General features: G+C 36.5%; 1 pseudogene; it reads right to left on the bottom strand.

Moving 5' to 3' along the window:
* Positions 1–5362: 5362 nt before the first annotated feature.
* On the bottom strand, positions 5363–16107 carry LOC113617640 (cytoskeleton-associated protein 2 pseudogene; annotated as a pseudogene).
* Positions 16108–19053: the final 2946 nt, after the last annotated feature.

The following is a 19053-nucleotide window of genomic DNA, read 5'->3' as shown; positions in this document are numbered from 1 at the left end:
CGTGGTAGCCTGGGGTGGGGGGAGTGCAGCCCAGCTCGGACCTCTGCCACACTGCTTCCACCCTTACTAGCTGAGACATTTTAAAAAAATTCATGCTTTATAACCTGGAATTGCGTTTATACCAGAGGAGTGATTCAGCAATGCAAAGGGCAATGGGTATGAGTTAGATGGGTCTTGTGTTTATAGTATCACGGGGCTAAAATCAAGTTGTCAGCCGCTGATGTGATCTCTTTAGAAGCTAGAGTTCCTCTTACAAGATGAGTCAGATATTGGCAGAATTCATTTCCTTGTGGTTGTACGGGTGAGGTTCTCATTTTCTTCCTGGCTGACAGCTGGAAGTTGCAGTCAACTCCAAGAGGTCACCTACTTATTATCCTTGCACAACATAGCAATTTACTTTTTCAAAGCCAACAGAAGTACATCTCTCTGACATCTATACCCTCTTTTAAGAGCTTGCCTGCTTACTTAGGATAATATCCCCTTTGCTTAAATAAAAATCAGCTGATTAGGGCACTTAATTACATCTGTAAAATATGATCTGTTTTTTTTTTTTTTTTTTTTTTGGTTTGGGGGCCCTCCCTTTTTTTTGCTTTTCCCGTTGCAGAGCACAGGCTCCGGACACGCAGGCTTAGCGGCCATGGCTCACGGGCCCAGCCGCTCTGCGGCATGTGGGATCTTCCTGCACCGGGGCACAAACCCGTGTCCCCTGCATCGGCAGGTGGACTCTCAACCACTGCACCACCAGGGAAGCCCAAAATATGATCATTTTACCATATAATGGAACCTAACTATGGGAATGCATCGTGTTTGTAGGTCTCATGCACATTCAACCACAAAACCATATAGGGCATGTACAGAATGAACCAGAAATCTTGGAGACCATCTTAGAATTCTGTCTACCACAATGTTGTCTTTATTATGTAGCTGAAGAAACTGAGGCTCAGAGAATTAAGTAATTTGCTCAAGTTACATAATCAGTAAATGCAGGACTATGATTAGAACTTCAGTCTCTCTGATTCTCAAGCCTATATTCTTTCTGTTTGTAGCTTCTGCTGAAGGAATTTGTAAACATCTAGCTGAACTTTTATAAAGAAACATTTCCTATAATTATCAATTCCATTAATAAATCCAGAAATAAAACATGTCAATATTCTTTTTATTTAACATATTGTCTTTTTTATCTTACATAGATCTATTTTTAGGCTTTTATAGTTTCCTTTATGAATTAATTATTTTAATGCAATTTTTAACAGAAGGTAGCTTCCTCAATTGTGAATTCTAATGGCAATGGACTTTCAAAAGCCTATATCTCATACTTTAAGTATTATATAGTTGATTAACCTTCAATATAAGATTTATTCTCAATTTTTAAGAAAAGTTGACTATATTTGTCCAAATGAGAAGCAAGGTAATTAACAGTGATTATCAAACAGGGCTGGATTGAAATTACGGTGTTATCACTTACTAATTACGTTGTCTTGCCAGGTAAGTTACTTTTCTGGCCTAATTTCTTCTAATTTGTTTATTTTTGGCCCTAAGAATTTATTAGGGTCAAAAATAAAAAATGTTAGATACTAAAGTGGTAAGGACAGATTTTAATCAGCAATAGGGAAATACGGAAAAGAGACTAGTGTGAATTGAACTCAACTTTGATTTGTACAGAGGTGACCCAGCATTCTAAAGGGAGAATGAGGGAATAAGGAAGGAGGTGGGCAGGGTTCAGTAGAGCCAGGGAATTGTAAAATTACAAGAAGCAGGAAGCGGGGGTTGGTCTATATGAAACCTATACGGTTTTGCTAACTAGAGTTTATAGAAGTTAGGCTCCTATCCTCCCATGGAGACTGGGAGACAGGGGCCCTATCTTCAGGTATTGGCTGGAACAAACTAAATTCTGTTGGCAGCTTTGAGTTTTGGCAGGCATGAACTATTAGTGGAACCAGGATCATCCTAAGGATGTGGCCTTCAGCTGTTAGAAACTATGCTGGTATTCAAGTCTTTATAGATCAAGGTTGAGGTCTAGTTGAGAAAGGGGTCAGAGGAGCCTAGCTAGAGTTTGTTCAAGGAGAGAATAATGTACCTAAATGTCTGACACAGATAAGCTACCTCAAATATTAGCTATTTTAAATCACACTTGCCATTTTTACTTTATTAGCAATTAAATTTTATTTTGTAATTTTAAGGTTTTTTTGCAATTATAAGCAATTACAATTTCAATTAAAAGCAATTTTAAGTTTTAATTTTATTAACAATACACAGTACAAAAGAAGACTTTACTACAGTAAGGACACACAAAATATAAAAACAAAAACACACTAGGCCAATTGACAAATATTTTTCTGCTTTTGAGTTGAAAAGAAAAGATAAAAATAAATTAATTTAATAGATACTTCCCAAGTATAGCTTTCTTACTCCACAAGCCTTTATAATTGTGATGACTATAATACTAATTCTTTCCCTTACCATTTTATTAATGGTATTCATTTTGATTCATTTGTATTTTTTTATTCATAAAATCTTCCAGTTGCTCTGCTGCTTTTTAAAATGACTGTTCTTTTTGAAATAGTTGGCACCTTAAATAGGCCAATCTTTACAGAATTAAAAGCCCTGTATGTTTTAAGAAAAATGCCATCATTTTAATGCAGCAAAGGGAAAAAAATATCATTGAATTCTGGTCTCAAAAACAACATGTGATGATGAGCAGTGCTGAGCAGATCATTGCATTCCTCCTCTTGCTCTCTATCACAAAATAATAACTTGCCAGGAGGCTGTGGCAGTTATTAATGTTTCATTTTGTTCCTAGATCCAAATTAAACCCCTGAAAAATATAAAACTATGAAGCTAAAGTTGAAATTCAGACATATAATCATATAATATATTTTTAGCATTATTTTAATACTTGCTTTAATATCTTAAACACAAGGAAAGCTCTTCAAGAATGAATTTGGACCTTTTCAGTAGAATCATATGATGTAATAGAATCATGCTATTACAGAATAAATCATCCATTTATTTTTCTGGAGGGATTTTGGGTCATCTAGCTGAACTTCTCTTTTTACAGGTGAAGAAACTGAAGGGAGCAGAGGTTAAGTGCTTTACTTAAGGCCAGCCAGCCTCTCTGAGCTATGTTTTGTAGTTCCCAGTCCCCTCCTGTTCTTGCCCTCCATACTGGGCTATCTATCACTCACTCTTCTTCTTTCTTACCTGATTTTTTTGTTTGTTTGTTTCTCCATCTTAGCTTTTTCCTCTGTATTTTCTGAGGAAAGAAACCAACAATGTTTACTACAGTAAACATTTAGACTGCAAGAATTTCAAATGCAGAGGAAATGCCTCGAGCCATAGAGCCCAGGGTATTGAGCAAGTCACATTGCAGAAGTGCACTTTCTGCAGAAGGTCTAAGCATAAATGCTAGAAAACAGTGCTTGCATTAAATGTGAAAAGTAAGTCAAGTCACAATGCTTTTGAGTCCCTCACAGTTCTTCCTGTTTCTGAACTTCTCTTTCCAATTCTTCTTCCACAGGACAACCAATTGGCTTTCAAACATAATATATTGAGGATATACTATTTTAAAAATCTTAACAGACTTCCAATGTTTCTTATACATAAAACAAAAGAAAACAAAAACAAACCTCACAAACTTATCCACTGAGCACTGAAGTCCTTTCGGGTTACTATCTCTATTTTCAGGCTTGTCTCACATCTTTGGCTTTCTCAGTTTCACAGTAAAGCCACCAGTTTCCTTGCCATTCCCTGGCAGCTGTTCCCTTCTCCAAAGGGAACTTTGTATGTTTTCCTTTTCTACTTGCTGAGATCTTATTTATCTATTCATCCTTTAGCTTTCCTTTTCTTGAATTTGGATTGAGTTCTTCCTTTGACCTTCCTCCCTTCTCCAATGATTTTTTAAAAATCTACATATTAATTATTTTCTAGTTATGATTATCCTTAATTTTTTCTTTTTTCAAAATTGCTAGTATGAAAGTTGAAATACAAAATAGTATTTATAACATATGATTCAGTATAAAGAATAAAAATACAAACACCCTTTTATTCACTATCTACCTTAAGGAAAAAAAAAACACAGAAAATAATCCAAAACGTTGAGGTTTCTGAGGGTTCATTCCAGATCCCATCCTTCTCCTCTACTCACAGTGAAAAAAAATCACTAAGTGTATTAACTAATACTTTTTGAAACATTTACCACATAGGGTTGTACATCTAAACAGAATATTCTTTGGTTTTGCACGGTTTTGAAGTTCACAAAAATGGAATCATGTTGTATCTTCTTTTTTTTATTGTTATATAGATCTTTTCATTTATTGTATACGTATTAGGTACACAGTTTAAAAGGAATAAAAACCCTACTCTCTAGAACATAAGACAATAAATAGAACAAAGATTGGCACTATTATACAAATGGAATTAGTGAACATAAGTAAGTATGTGATTTTCAACCACATTCATATTATTCAGTTTTAAAACTATCTAATCTTTTACAATGACTAAATCCTTACTTGAAACTGTAGAGTTGGTAAAGGATGTATGCCATTTAAGTATTAGTTCAGAGACTTAACAAAACAATTTTACTGGTGATATTTATTGTGGGGAGCAGAGACCTACTTACTGTGTATGACTATCATGTTTTAGGAAACATGATGAAGTTTTTATATTACAAGGAAGAGATCAAGTTTAAGTATTAGTTATTTTAGAAATACTACCTAAACTAGGATGACATTTATGAAATATTATATATTCCTTCTCTAACTCCCTTCTATTAGTCTATAAACTATATCAAGCGAAGCAATGGAAGTTAAAATTTTTAACATTTTAGATAGTCAAGTTAGAAAAGGACCTAAAGAAAGGAACTCAGATTTAAAGTTCTGAATGCCCCCTAGGTTTGGCACCTTTTCTTTCTTCCAACAAAGTATCTTCTCTTAGAAATGGAGTATTTAGTTAACTATCCCTCTCGGGGACCTCGGCTACAATAAAAAAGAGGCCAAGAGACCACAGATGCAGACTCACTGGCTTTGCTGGAGACTGACAGTGAAGAACCAGGGGCAGAGTCCCAGGGACACAGGAGCCCACAGCAGTCTGGGCTACTAGAATTGGGTGACAAAACAAGCTAACTCTGTCTTCACAAAATTTACCTGTGTTAGAGAAAAAGTCAGTCTATTGAGATTGACAAGGTAGGATTAGCTTTCCGACTCACAGAAGGCAACACCTGCTTTAGAGTGGACATTAGTAAGAGTGCTGACTGCTGTGAATACTTAGGTACTCGGCAACTCCTGACCTAAGGGACATGCAAAGACACAACAAACCAACCAACCAAACGCCCTCGGAATAATACAACCCCACTCCTATCAGAGCTTCACTTCTCTGAGTACAGGCGGCACACAAAAGCGTCAGTTTCACTTCCCAACTCTGTTAACTGTTCCAGTGAAGACACACAAGGATAATGGTCTTTTAACATATCTGGCAATTTAGAAGTCTTCTCTTGAAGACATTGTGAATGTCTAACTGGTGTGAGAATCTTTAGCTCTTTAAATGCAGGATTGGTTTTGTTAAACTGCATCTTTTTTTCACACTTTGCAAGTATGGAGAAGTAGACACATTATATTTAATTAAGCAACCTGCCCTAGTTTCTGTATTGGGGGTTTTAATATCACTGGTTGGATCTTTTGTTTTGTCATCTCGCTCTTTTTCACAACCTTGAAATACCACATTCCTAAGATGCTTATTTTCTATTTCTGGTTTTTCTGACCCCAGATTAACACTTATATCATCAATGGTGTTTTCTTGGATTTGTTCCTTGGTTGCACAAGCCTCCTAAATATTTTCTCCAAATTTAACTTTTTCTTGACTCTTCATTGTCAGAATGTCAACAATGGCATGTCGCATATCTTCAGTAGGCTGAGCTCCTGCCAGAATGGCCTTCTCATAGATTGCAAAAATATTTTCAGTAGACTTGTAAGTGGTTCAATATGCGCAAGGCATATCCAATATTTAACATGTTTTTTGGCATCTGGAATATTTTTAATCAGGTCATTCAGTGTAACCAATACTTCTTCTTTTGGACATCCCTCATTAATCAGGTGTAGGCATTCAGAAAATGTCTTGTTTACTTTTCCAGTAAACAATCGTTGTTCATCTTCTTCTGCCATGGTAGTCCAGAAGGACCCAACTAGTTTTTCACTTTGTGCTTCGGGCTCAGGCTGGGTAACCACTGAGCTCGGAGGCCTTTTCATCACTCTTCCTTTGCCAGCTTTCCACTCACTCAGACGAGCCTTCCTCTCCTCTGCAGTTTCTCTGCGCTGAGTCCATCTACTATCAATAGCTGCTTTCACCATGGTATGTCTGTGGTGGTCAATGCTTTTTGACTTTTCTGTCAGTTTAGTATTAGAAGACAAAGCAGGTCTGGCTACCATTTCAGATGTCATGCTTCTTGATAGTGTCTTATTTCTTTTTATGTCCTGAGAAGAACTGGTTTTGATAATAGACGAAAGTGTATTTAACTGTTATAATTCTTTCTCTCGAGGCCCTTTCCAAACTGTAACACTGGCAGACTGATGCCTTGTTTCATGGCATCCTGGTTATTACTGTGGTGACTGCTAATAGAAGGTTGTACAGGTTGACTGCTCTGAGATGTAGTGCTCACAAATTTAGTGGCAGTCGTCATATGTGAGGCTCTATCACTTTTCACTGGTACACTGCTGGCATGTACAAGCTGAGACTTTGTGGCTTTAGAGACAGTAGCTGAAAGTTTCTTCATTGTTACAGAACTCTCATCTTTGACTTGTAGAGGTTTTCTAAAGGAATTGATCTTAGACTGAACAATTTGGCTATGATAAGATCCAAGCACAGGTTTCTTGGGCATTTGGGCATGTTAGCACCTTGCTTTGGTTTTTCTGTAGTCATTTGTTTCTTTTTACTGTTGTTTTTAAGGTGAAATGCTTGACTTAACATCATATGTTGACTTTGGGGGTCATCTTTAATTGGTAACAATGGCAGAGTTTGATTATTATCCTCAAAATTAGGTGTATCAATTGCTATAGTTGAATTGGTTAATTCATTAGAAGCTTTTAAAGGAATACAGTTTTTTTCCATTGTTATATTATTCTTGATCCCTGTAAGTCTACCGACATTCTGTTTATCAACCACTTTTGCCTTAAGTTTCAGAACTTTTGTCTCTTCTTCGATCTGGCCTTCAGATGTCTTCACTCTCTGGTCTCTACCACTGGACAATATCTGATTTTCCTGTTTGTATGCAAAAAGTTTTTCTTTTTAACAGATGCTCCTTGAGTTTTTGTCTTCTTTGCTCTCTGAACAGCAGACTGGGCCCTCTGACTCGGGGGCAGCTGCAGGTCCTGGGGCACGGCTGGGGTGCTTATCGCAGCTCCAGGCAGGGGGATGCGTCTCCACCTCAACCACCACAGACTCCCTCAAGCTAGCGCAGCTGCACACTGCCCATATTGTATCTTCTAACTTGCTTTTTTTCTCTCACCATTCTGTTCCTGAGATTCATCCACTTTGATATTAAGGCATGATTTATTTATATCAGTACTGTATATTATTGTAGCATATGACTATACCACAAGTTATTTATCCATTCTCCAGCTGATATTTTTATGTGGAGTAGATACTACAAATATTCTCATTCTATGTCTATGTCCAATCTCCTCTGACCTGATATTGAACGTGATACAAAAATTATATGATCATCTTAATAGATACAGGGAAAGCATTTGACAAAATTCAACATCCCGTTGCAATAAAAACTCTTAACAAGTTAGGCATAGAAAGGACATATCTTAACATAATAAAAGCTGTCTATAACAGGCCCACAGTTAACGGCATACTCAGTGGTGAAAGGTTGAAAATGTTTCCACTAAGGTAGGGAAACCACTCTCACCACTCTTATTCAACATAATATTGGAAGTCCTAGCTAAAGCAATTAGGCAAGAAAAAAATAAAAGAAGTATCAGAATTGGAAAGGAAGAAATAGAATAGTCTCTATTTGCAGATGGCATGATTTTATAGATAAAAATATCCTAAAGACTCAACCAAAAAACTGTTAGATCTAATCAATGAATTCAGTAGATTTTCAGGATACAAAATAACATACAAAAATCAGTAGCCGAGAGGGGGAAGATGGCGGAAGAGTAAGACGCGGAGATCACCTTCCTCCCCACAAATACATCAGAAATACATCTACACGTGGAACAACTCCTACAGAACACCTACTGAACGCTGGCAGAAGACCTCAGACCTCCCAAAAGGCAAGAAACTCCCCACGTACCTGGGTAGGGCAAAAGAAAAAAGAATAAACAGAGACAAAAGGATAGGGACAGGACCTGCACCAGTGGGAGGGAGCTGTGAAGGAGGAAAGGTTTCCACACACTAGGAAGCCCCTTTGCGGGCGGAGACTGCGGGTGGTGGAGGGGGAAGCTTCGAAGCCGCAGAGGAGAACACAGCAACAGAGGTGCTGAGGGCAAAGCGGAGAGATTCCTGCACAGAGGATCGGTGCCGACCGGCACTCACCAGCCCGAGAGGCTTGTCTGCTCACCTGCCGGGGCGGGCGGGGGCTGGGAGCTGAGGCTCGGGCTTCGGTTGGATCACAGGGAGAGGACTGGCAGCATGAACACAGCCTTTAGGGGGTTAGTGCACCACGGCTAGCAAGCAGGGAGTCCGGGGAAAAGTCTGGATCTGCCAAGAGGCAAGAGACCTTTTCTTCCCTCTTTGTTTCCTGGTGCGCGAGAAGAGGGGATTAAGAGCGCTGCTTAAAGGAGCTTGAGAGACGGGCGCGAGCAGTGGCTAACAGCGCAGACCCCAAAGACGGGCATGAGACGCTAAGGCTGCTGCTGCTGCCACCAAGAAGCCTGTGTGCGAGCACAGGTCACTATCCATACCTCCCCTCCCGGGAGCCTGTGCAGCCCGCCACTGCCAGGGTCCCGTGATCCAGGGACAACTTCCCCAGAAGAATGCACGGTGCGCCTCAGGCTGGTGCAACGTCCCACTGGCCTCTGCCGCCGCAGACTCGCCCCACATCCGCACCCCTCCCTGCCCCCGGCCTGAGTGAGCCAGAGTCCCCGAATCAGCTGCTCCTTTAACCCCGTCCTGTCTGAGCAAAGAACAGGCGCCCTCAGGTGACCTACACGCAGAAGCGGGGCCAAATCCAAAGCTGAGGCCCTGGAGCTGTGCAAACAAAGAAGAGAAGGGAAATCTCTCACAGCAGCCTCAGGAGCAGTGGATTAAATCTCCACAATCAACTTGATGTGTGAGATTTTGTATATATAGCTTTGCTTTCACCATTTGTCCTAGGGTCCTGTCTGTCCATTTTATTTATTTTATTTTTTAACTTAAAAAACATTTTTTTCTTAATAATTATTTTTTATTTTAATAACTTTATTTTATTTTACCTTACTTTATTTTATTTTTCCTTCCTTCCTTCCTTCCTTCCTTCCTTCCTTCCTTCCTTCCTTCCTTCCTTTCTTTCTTTCTTTCTTTCTTTCTTTCTTTCTTTCTTTCTTTCTTTCTTTCTTTCTTTCTTTCTTTCTTTCTTTCTTTCTTTCTTTCTTTTCTTTCTTTCTTCTTTTTCTCCTTTTATTCTGAGCCGTGTGGATGAAAGGCTCTTGGTGCTGCAGCCAGGAGTCAGTGCTGTGCCTCTGACATGGGAGAGCCAACTTCAGGACACTGGTCCACAAGAGACCTCCCAGCTCCATGTAATATCAAATGGCAAAAATCTCCCAGAGATCTCCATTTCAACACCAACACCCAACTTCACTCAATGACCAGCAAGCTACAGTGCTGGACACCCTATGCCAAACAACTAGCAAGACAGGACCACAACCCCACCCATTAGCAGAGAGGCTGCCTAAAATCATAATAAGGCCACAGACACCCCAAAACACACCACCAGACGTGGACCTGCCCACCAGAAAGACAAGATCCAGCCTCATCCACCAGAACACAGGCACTAGTCCCCTCCACCAGGAAGCCTACACAACCCACTGAACCAACTTTAGCCACTGGGGACAGACACCAAAAAAAAAACGGGAACTACGAACCTTCAACCTGCAAAAAGGAGACCCCAAACACAGTAAGATAAGCAAAATAAGAATAAAGAAAAACACACAGCAGGTGAAGGAGCAAGATAAAAACCCACCAGACCTAACAAATGAAGAGGAAATAGGCAGTCTACCTGAAAAAGAATTCAGAATAATGATAGTAAAGATGATCCAAAATCTTGGAAATAGAATAGACAAAATGCAAGAAACATTTAACAAGGACCTAGAAGAACTAAAGATGAAACAAGCAATGATGAACAACACAATAAATGAAATTTAAAATACTCTAGAAGGGATCAATAGCAGAATAACTGAGGCAGAAGAACGGATAAGTGACCTAGAAGATAAAATAGTGGAAATACCTACTGCAGAGAAGAATAAAGAAAAAAGAATGAAAAGAACTGAGGACAGTCTTAGAGACGTCTGGGACAACATTAAATGCACTAACATTCGAATTATAGGGGTCCCAGAAGAAGAAGAGAAAAAGAAAGGGACTGAGAAAATATTTGAAGAGATTATAGTTGAAAACTTCCCTAGAAGTTTTCAAACTAGAAAGCTTCTGCACAGCAAATCATCAACAAAGTGAAAAAACAACCTATGGAATGGGAAAAAATTATATGTAAACCATATATCTGATTAGAGAATAATACCCCAAATATATAGAGAACTCATACAAATCAGTAGCAAATAAACCAAACAATTAAAAAATGGGCAAAGAACCTGAATAGACATTTCTCCAAAGAAGATATAAGAAAGGCCAGCAGGCACATAGAAAAATGCTCACCATTACTAGTAAGTAAGGAAATGCATATTAAAAGCACAATAGGACATCACCTCACACTTGTTAGAACAGGCATCATAAAAAATAAAAGAGATAACAAGTGCTGGTATGGATGAGGAGAAAAGGGTTTGGTGGGATTATAGATTGATATAGCCACTGCAAAACAATATGGATGATCCTCAAAAAATTAAAAATATAATTGTCATATTATCCAGCAATTCCACTTCTGAGAATATATATGAAGAAAATAAAAACTCTAACTCAAAAGATATCTTTACTCCCATATTCATAGCAGCATTATTTACAATAGCCAAGAGATGGAAACAACCTAAGGTGTACATCTATAGATAAAATGAATAAAGAAGTTTGCATTTCTCTAATAATTAGTGACATTAAGCATCTTTTCATGTGCCTGTTGGCCATCTGTATGTCTTCTTTGTCTACTTAGGTCTTCTGCCAATTTTTTGATTTTTTAAAAAATTTTATTAAGCTGTATGAACTGTTTGTATATTTTGAAATTTAATCCCTTGTCAGTAGCATCATTTGCAAATGTTTTCTCCCATTCTGTGGGTTGTCTTTTATTTTGTTTATAGTTTTCTTTGTTGTGGAAAAGCTTTTAAGTTTAATTTGGTCCCATTTGTTTATTTTTGGTTTTGTTTCCATTACTCTAGGAGAGGGATCCAAAAAAGTATTGCTGTGATTTATGTCAAAGAGTGTTCTGCCTGTGTTTTCCTCTAGGAGTTTTATAGTATCTGGTGTTTCATTTAGGTCTTTAATGCATTTTGAGTTTATTTTTGTGTATGGTGTCAGGGAGTGTTCTAATTTCATTCTTTTACATATAGCTGTACAGTTTTCCCAGCACCACTTATTGAAGAGACTATCTTTTCTCCATTGTACATTCTTGCCTCTTTTTTCATAGATTAATTGACCATAAGTGCATGGTTTTATTTCTGGGCTTTCTATCCTGGTCCATTGATTTATATATCTCTTTTTGTGCCAGTACCATACTGTTTTGATGATTGTAGCTTTATAGTACAGTCTGAAGCCAGGGTGCCTGACTCCTCCAGCTCCATTTTTCTTTCTCAAGATTGCTTTGGCTATTCAGGTTCTTTTGTGTTTCCATACAAATTTTTAAGTTATTTGTTCTAGTCCTATGAAAAATATCATTGGTAATTTGATAGGGATTACATTGAATCTGTAGATTGCTTTTGGTAGTATAGTCATTTTGACAATATTGATTCTTCTAATCCAATAACATGGTATTTCTCTCCATCTGTTTCTGTCATCTTTGATTTCTTTCATCAGTATCTTATAGTTTTTTGAGTACAGGTCTTTTGTCTCCTTAGGTAGGTTTATTCCTAGGTATTTTATTCTTTTTGATACAGTGGTCACTGGGATTGTTTCCTTAATTACTCTTTCTGATCTTTTGTTGTTAGTGTATGGGAATTCAAGAGATTTCTTTATTAATTTTGTATCCTGCAACTTTACCAAATTTATTGATGAGCTCTAGTAGTTTTCTGGTAACATCTTTGAACGTTGCTATGAGAGTCAAACTTAAATGTTCCCACCATAACAATTGAAATCACAAAATGGAAGTCTTGTGAGTTGAAGGGTGTGCTAACTAACCTTATTGTGGTAACATTTTGCTATGTATATATATATATATGCATGTATAAATCATCTCATTGTATACCTTAAACTTACATAATATTTTAAGTCAATTATACCACAATAAACCTGGAAAGAACATTGTAGAACCTATGTATTCTAGATATTTGCTATTTGCTTGTCCTTTTTCTGCCTTTCATCCTCTATAAACTCATATTTCAAATTTAGGACCAGTTTAAGTTTCCCCCAGTGAGTTCACTCTAAAAGCATCGGAGTGGTGTGTAAGTGTTACTTGTTTCACAGAGGAAATGGGGGAGAAATTTATATATTGACTTAAAAATTGTATGAGACATTTTACTTTCCCTGTATTCCTTTTTGCCTCTGCTGTCCCCTCCCCAGGCACTTCCTTATGTTAGCTCAGTTTCTACACAGTGCCCAGCCACATGGTCTGTCTCCATTTCTTCCCAGAATGCCTTTCTGACCTCTTTCTCTGTTAGGATACTCTGATCCAGTTCCTGCATTCCAAATTGCATAACCACACAAAATTCCATTTCTTTTTCTTCTTTTAGTTTCACTTTGGAAATGCATTGATTCAGGTCTTTTTTTTTGCACATACTTTAATTGCATGAACTTTAATTGAAGAATATTCATGTCCATTCTAAGAAAATGCCAACCCTAAAAAAGAAAATCCTGAACACAGTACTTTTAGTTTATTTTTTTTTTAATTGAAATGGAACAAATTGAAAGGAAAAAATTTGTTCCAGATGTTTGAAGAAAGCATGTGTGATTTTGTTGACTGTTTTCTTTATAAATACTTTTGAAAGAAATTCATTTCCAGGTAGCATGTAGTCATAATGAATGACTTCAAAAATACGTGCTTAAACATTAAGACTAATTTGGTATTACCAAAAGCATCATGGCCACAAATTCCCAATGTGTGTTTAACAGTAAGGTAGAAAATTCACAGAAAATACACATCTGACGGATTCACATACCATGCCCATAAACAGAGACACAGACCCAAACACACACATACATGCTCCACACCCCATACAAATACTTCCTTTCAACCATACTACATTGTCTCAGCTCACTCGGTTTTCTTTTTCTATCAACCCCAGTTATTTTGAACAATTTCTAAAATTCTTGCCAATATTTTCCTCTCACAGAAAGGCTCACAGGATTGACTGTGGTGTCCTGTCCTGGCTTCACTCTCTTCCTGGGTCTCGCAGGTTATCTGTGGCAAGAGTATTAATTTAACAGCCACGAGCCCTTTCACTGTGTAGTTGCATCTTTCGTGCCAGAGGCACAGGCTCTTCTCAGGCAGAATCATGAGTGTGGCCTGAGCTATCATTTGTATGTGATATTTGTCCATTTTATTTCTGTTACATTAAAAAACAGATTCAAATCAAGGATGTTTTCATTCTGTGTTTAAATATTTGTTCACATATCCAAGTATCCAAGTATATTCACTGTCTTTTTCTTTTTTTTTAAACATACAGTGCTATAACCTGCAACAATGGCACACATAAAACTCTAACTATATGTTATTCCCTTAACTAAAATATACCAAGAATAAAGACACTACCAGCAATTTACAGGAATATAAGAATGAACTTAGTGAAGACAGAATGAACTGTGTGCACATTTACATGAGCATAGCACTCATCATTTTGCGGCCTCTAGGAAACTGGTTGGGAAGAGAACAAACACTTTTTAGATATTAAGAGTTAATTCAAATTAAATCAGCTTCTCCAGAAGTATGATGTGTTCACATTGGACTTCACGTTGCTTTTCACTATTTCAATATGAGATATGTCCCTGTATGTGTCTTTACTCATAGTTCTTTCCAATTGCTATATGTATATAATTATAAATTGGTCACATTCATTTTCTAGAATTTCATATAAATGTATTGCTGGAAAGCCATCTCTCCCAAAACAGGTAACCATTATTTATCTTTCAAATTGTTTTTCAGCAAGGAGCTACTGAAGAGACTTTCTCTCTATAAATACAGAAACAGAAAGTTATTGTTTAGGTGCACCAGGCATGCTGTATTCTCTCGACTTTATGCTATTACAGAGATACTACAGTTAGATAGTGGAACAATGCAGCTTCCAGTTTGACTAAAACATTTTAAAGAAAAGAGTATTTTTAATGAAGTAGCTATTAAAAAATTGCCATCCAGTTATGGGCAAAATCCTATGGTAATATTTGTGTTCCACAAAGGAATCTGTGATTAGGCAAATTCCTGAACTAACATTTGATATTCATCATGTCATTTAATTCTGAGCCACATTCTTTCTTCTCAAGTGAGTGATGATGAAAAGAAACCAAAGTCTTTTTTTTAATATATCCATTAATAGTTGAATTATACACAAATTGATTTGAATTTTTTCTCATCCCTAAATTATGAGTTTAGTTGAAGTTTCTAGGAGTAGAATTGTTGAACATATATAATATTTGCTTGGTCACTACACCTTTTGAAATGTTCTCTGTGGATATGGGTGCTGGTGTACTGAACTCCTTACCATAAGCAATTTCTGATGTTTTAAGAGATGTTAAACAATTTGTGGGGCAGATGGTATTTCCACACGTGGCTGACAAATGGGCCTGTTCTGATTTTAAAGGAGAGGAAGGTTTTTATGATTTTATTTTTATGGACACATTTAATTATATATCAAGGGGATCTACCACACACATTTTCACAGAGGGCATTACACAGTTTTATAGCGTGCCTTCAGCTTCCTAAAAAGTTACCAATATCACAATTACAGTAAAATTACTGTGCAATTATAACAACAGCTTCTTTAAACACTATTTGTAGATGTAAAATTGTTTTTATGAGTAATACATAACATTACTATCTCATTTTAGAAATCTATATTGAATAAAGCCCATTTGCCAATATTAAGTTTCATTCATATAAATTCTCTTTTGAAGAAATACATGTTTAAGTTAAAAATATTCCTCCTGCATTCATAACTAGAGGATAAAGCTCATCAATATGAACAAACTCCAAAAATAGATATTTAAATAAAAGTAAAGATGAAGTACTGATTTCTACTCTTTTCATTATTATATCTGTTACTGGCTTTACATCCTGAGTTGTGTTCTGGTAATGGTGCTGGATCAAAAAAGTTCTTACTTCAGTTTAAATACATGTGTAAAGCACATGTATTTTTCTTTTCTCTGAATACATTTTGATTGAAAAATAACATAAGAAAAACAAGCCTGCCACTCATATTTGCAAGGCCTGCTACAAAAACACAAACAGAGGACCACATTTCAAAATCTGAATATTTAAAAATTACAGATCTAGCTAATAAACTGCTAAATTAAAAAGTTATATTTTCTCTCAACAAAAATACCTTTATACTGACAAAATGAACACTATATGTAAAGTCTAATTTTATATGACTAAGAGTCAGCACAATGCCAAAGATGACTGTATTGAAATATTATTTAGCATGTTGATGCTCTAACCATATTAGTAAAAAATATAAAATGTATAATTCACATATGTATTATAATATATAACATATTGTATGTAATTTATTTTTCTTGTCTTGTTTGATGACTACCATTCGATATGCAGAGACCTAATCTTCTTCCATAGTGCACTCCACCATCTCCATCAGCTTTGCCTGGTATCCCCATGTTCAAAGCTCTTTTGGTCAGCATCTCTAGAGAGAGCAAACTTTGTTCTAGAATTCCTTTGGAGTCCAAGAGGGGTTAAAATGTTCCAGATTCAGGACTATGAAAATCTTCACCTTTGACCTCTCTTCTGGATGCTTGTCTTTAGAGGTACCCATTGGCTCCAGTTGCTGAGTTCCAAAGTTCTTAATAAATACATAGAACAAAGTTCTTAATAAATACATAGGGCAAAGTGTTCTTATGTTTTGATATGAAATAGGTTTATTTGTGTTAATTTTAAGTAATCTGCAGTTTGTTTTGATTTCATCTTCAGTCATGAGTTACTTGGAAGAGTTTTGATGTCCATTTGGTTAATTTTCAGTTACGTAGAAGCAAAGGCTAGAGGTGTGTTGGTTGTGAAAGTGGTGGAGAGACATGGAGATCTTTGTTGTCCAGGTCTCTGGGTGAAAGCAAGAGGAGAGTCCACTCTTTCTCAACCACTTGATCTGGTGGAAATTTTGCCCATCAGAGCTCCTGACACCCAGTAGGTCTCCCCAAAGCCTTCCAAAGGACTGAATGCAGGAGAGAGACTAGTTCTTTAATTTTCTGTACACATAAGATGTCTTCTGGCATGCACAGGCTGGGAATTCACAGGCAACCACAGAGTCTGTGGTCTTCACCTCAGGATCGAATCCACATTTCATATTCCTCCATCCAAATGGACCAGATAGTCTGGCACCTGTATCCTGGAGAATTCATGTCTTCAGATCTATACATATTATCTTCAGAATTTATCAGAAAGATTATTTTAGTTGTATGGAATTGTAGCAAAGAATGGGGGAAAAATCAACAGCAATGTGTGCTCAGATTGCTATATAAAGTGGCAATTGAAATGCATGCCTAACTGAAGAACACAATCTAGGTGAGTTACACATTAGTACAAATTTTATACTAAAGTCCAGTAGACAAAACCAAAAAATGGCTTATTAGCAAGCTTACCACTGAAACCTCCTTGGGAGAGCACTACATTGGAGATACAAAGAGTTTTAGTGACTCCAACAAAGCTAGTTATTTCTTCACCTGGGGATCAGATTACTGTGTTTGTTTCTTTGTTTCTTTTGGTTGACACTATGTTGAAGTCATTAGGCTACTATTTGAACACATGTTGTACAATATATACCTTTATACATGCACAATGCATTAAACCCAGTGAGGTGCTCCTACTGAGACACACAGTGGGATGAAGACTCAGGAAAAACAGAAAATTTGGGTCCCCCCTCTCATGCCTAAGCTTAGGTAAAGAGAGATTAGTTGTTCCAACTATTGAAATAGATATTTTTAGCTTGCTAGTAACTTTTTGAAACACACAGAGTTGAATTAGTGCCAGTGAAATGTATGTTCAACTTGATGTCACTTTGCTTCCCATGTTTCAAAGGAGGTTAAAAAAAATTCTTTCTATCAACTTATATGTAATAGAAGAAGATATACAAGTGTTGTGGGGTATCATAATGAGACCAGTTGGATACTCATATTTTGGAAAGAATCAAATATTGTTATTCCTGATATTTTGGAAAAACCTGAACCAGATGTATGTTTTTATGTTGTTGCATTTGTTTTCTTCTTAAAAGAAAAATCAGTACATGTAAAATATATTAGTTCTTACTTTTATTATGACTAACAGAATCCCATGATATTTGCTTTAATCTTAGTATTTTATTTATACATTAATTTATCTAAGTATATTTGCTATTAGCTTTTGGAATATATCCAGAGAGCTTATGCTTAACATTTTAAGAAAATAGTTACTGCCAAATTCAAACAAGTGCAAGTTGTGACTCAGATTACTACCAGAAGTGGAGTAGCAAAAATATCTTTTATATATGTGTGTATGTATGCATATCTGTGATTTTAAAACTAAAAACCATAATTTAAACTCTTTTTCCAACCTCACCATGCACTTTTCTCATAGTTATAATTTTCTGGAAGGGATTGAACCTTAATTGTAGAGTGCAAGTGTAATCCAGGCTAAATGTGTTCTTTCTAAATGTGTATATGCACTAAATGGGTTTACTGTTGTAATATCAGAAGCTTCACTGATAATTCATGATTGAGTATTAATACTGAAGTAAAGACGCTAAGCTCTTCTACATAATGCCATCCAGAATAAAAATACAACAGACAGAATGAGCAGGGCAAAATAATATGCTTCAAAAACAAATAAGTACTTTTCTACAACTACAAAGCTGAGTAATTAAAATTGAGGTTGCCATCAAGCAGCAAGTATCCTTAACTCTCTGACTAAATGGAAACAAGGAATCATTATTGATCTGAATACCAAAATTAGAATAAGAACAATTTATAAATCTTTGCAGTTCTGAAAACTTAATTATATGGTAAATATCATTTAATCATATAATTTTATTGCTTAAAGGAATCTGAGTTCCCCCAGTCTCTTCATTTTATATACGTGAGCCATCAAGATGAATGGCTTTATATATGTGAGCCATCAAGATGAATTGACTTGCCCAAAGTCACAGAAACAGTAGTAAAGACAAGAGTTTAATACTCAGGTATCTTAAATCCTGTCATGTGGTCTTTGAAGTCTAACAAGCAAGGAGTGCAACAAAAGATTGTTTCAGGACCATGTCTATAGTTAAGGGCAGAGTTTGTCAATAGGCAGACCCGTTTCTGTCTCTTCAGGTTTTGCCACTTAGTAACTCTATGACTATGGTAGTTTCCTCTCTTAGTGTCAATTGTGTATCCTATAATATGTAGATAATTACAGATTTTATCCCAAATGGATTTTTTGAAGAATAGATGAAATGACTTACGCAAATGCTTAACATGTGATAGACACATGGTAAGTACAGCATAAATATTATTTGTTATTTTTTATTATTGTTTATCATCAGAACATTCTAAAATTTCAGTGGGTGCCTTTAAAAATCATTTATCTCTGTGAAATAACTG

This window comes from Aethalodelphis obliquidens, unplaced genomic scaffold, assembly GCF_003676395.1.
Source record: "Aethalodelphis obliquidens isolate GAN/ISIS:26980383/991018 unplaced genomic scaffold, ASM367639v1 scaffold4, whole genome shotgun sequence".
In the NCBI taxonomy this organism is placed as follows: domain Eukaryota; kingdom Metazoa; phylum Chordata; class Mammalia; order Artiodactyla; family Delphinidae; genus Aethalodelphis; species Aethalodelphis obliquidens.
The sequence above is the reverse complement of the archived record's forward strand: the minus strand, read 5'-3'. Positions and strand labels throughout refer to the sequence as shown.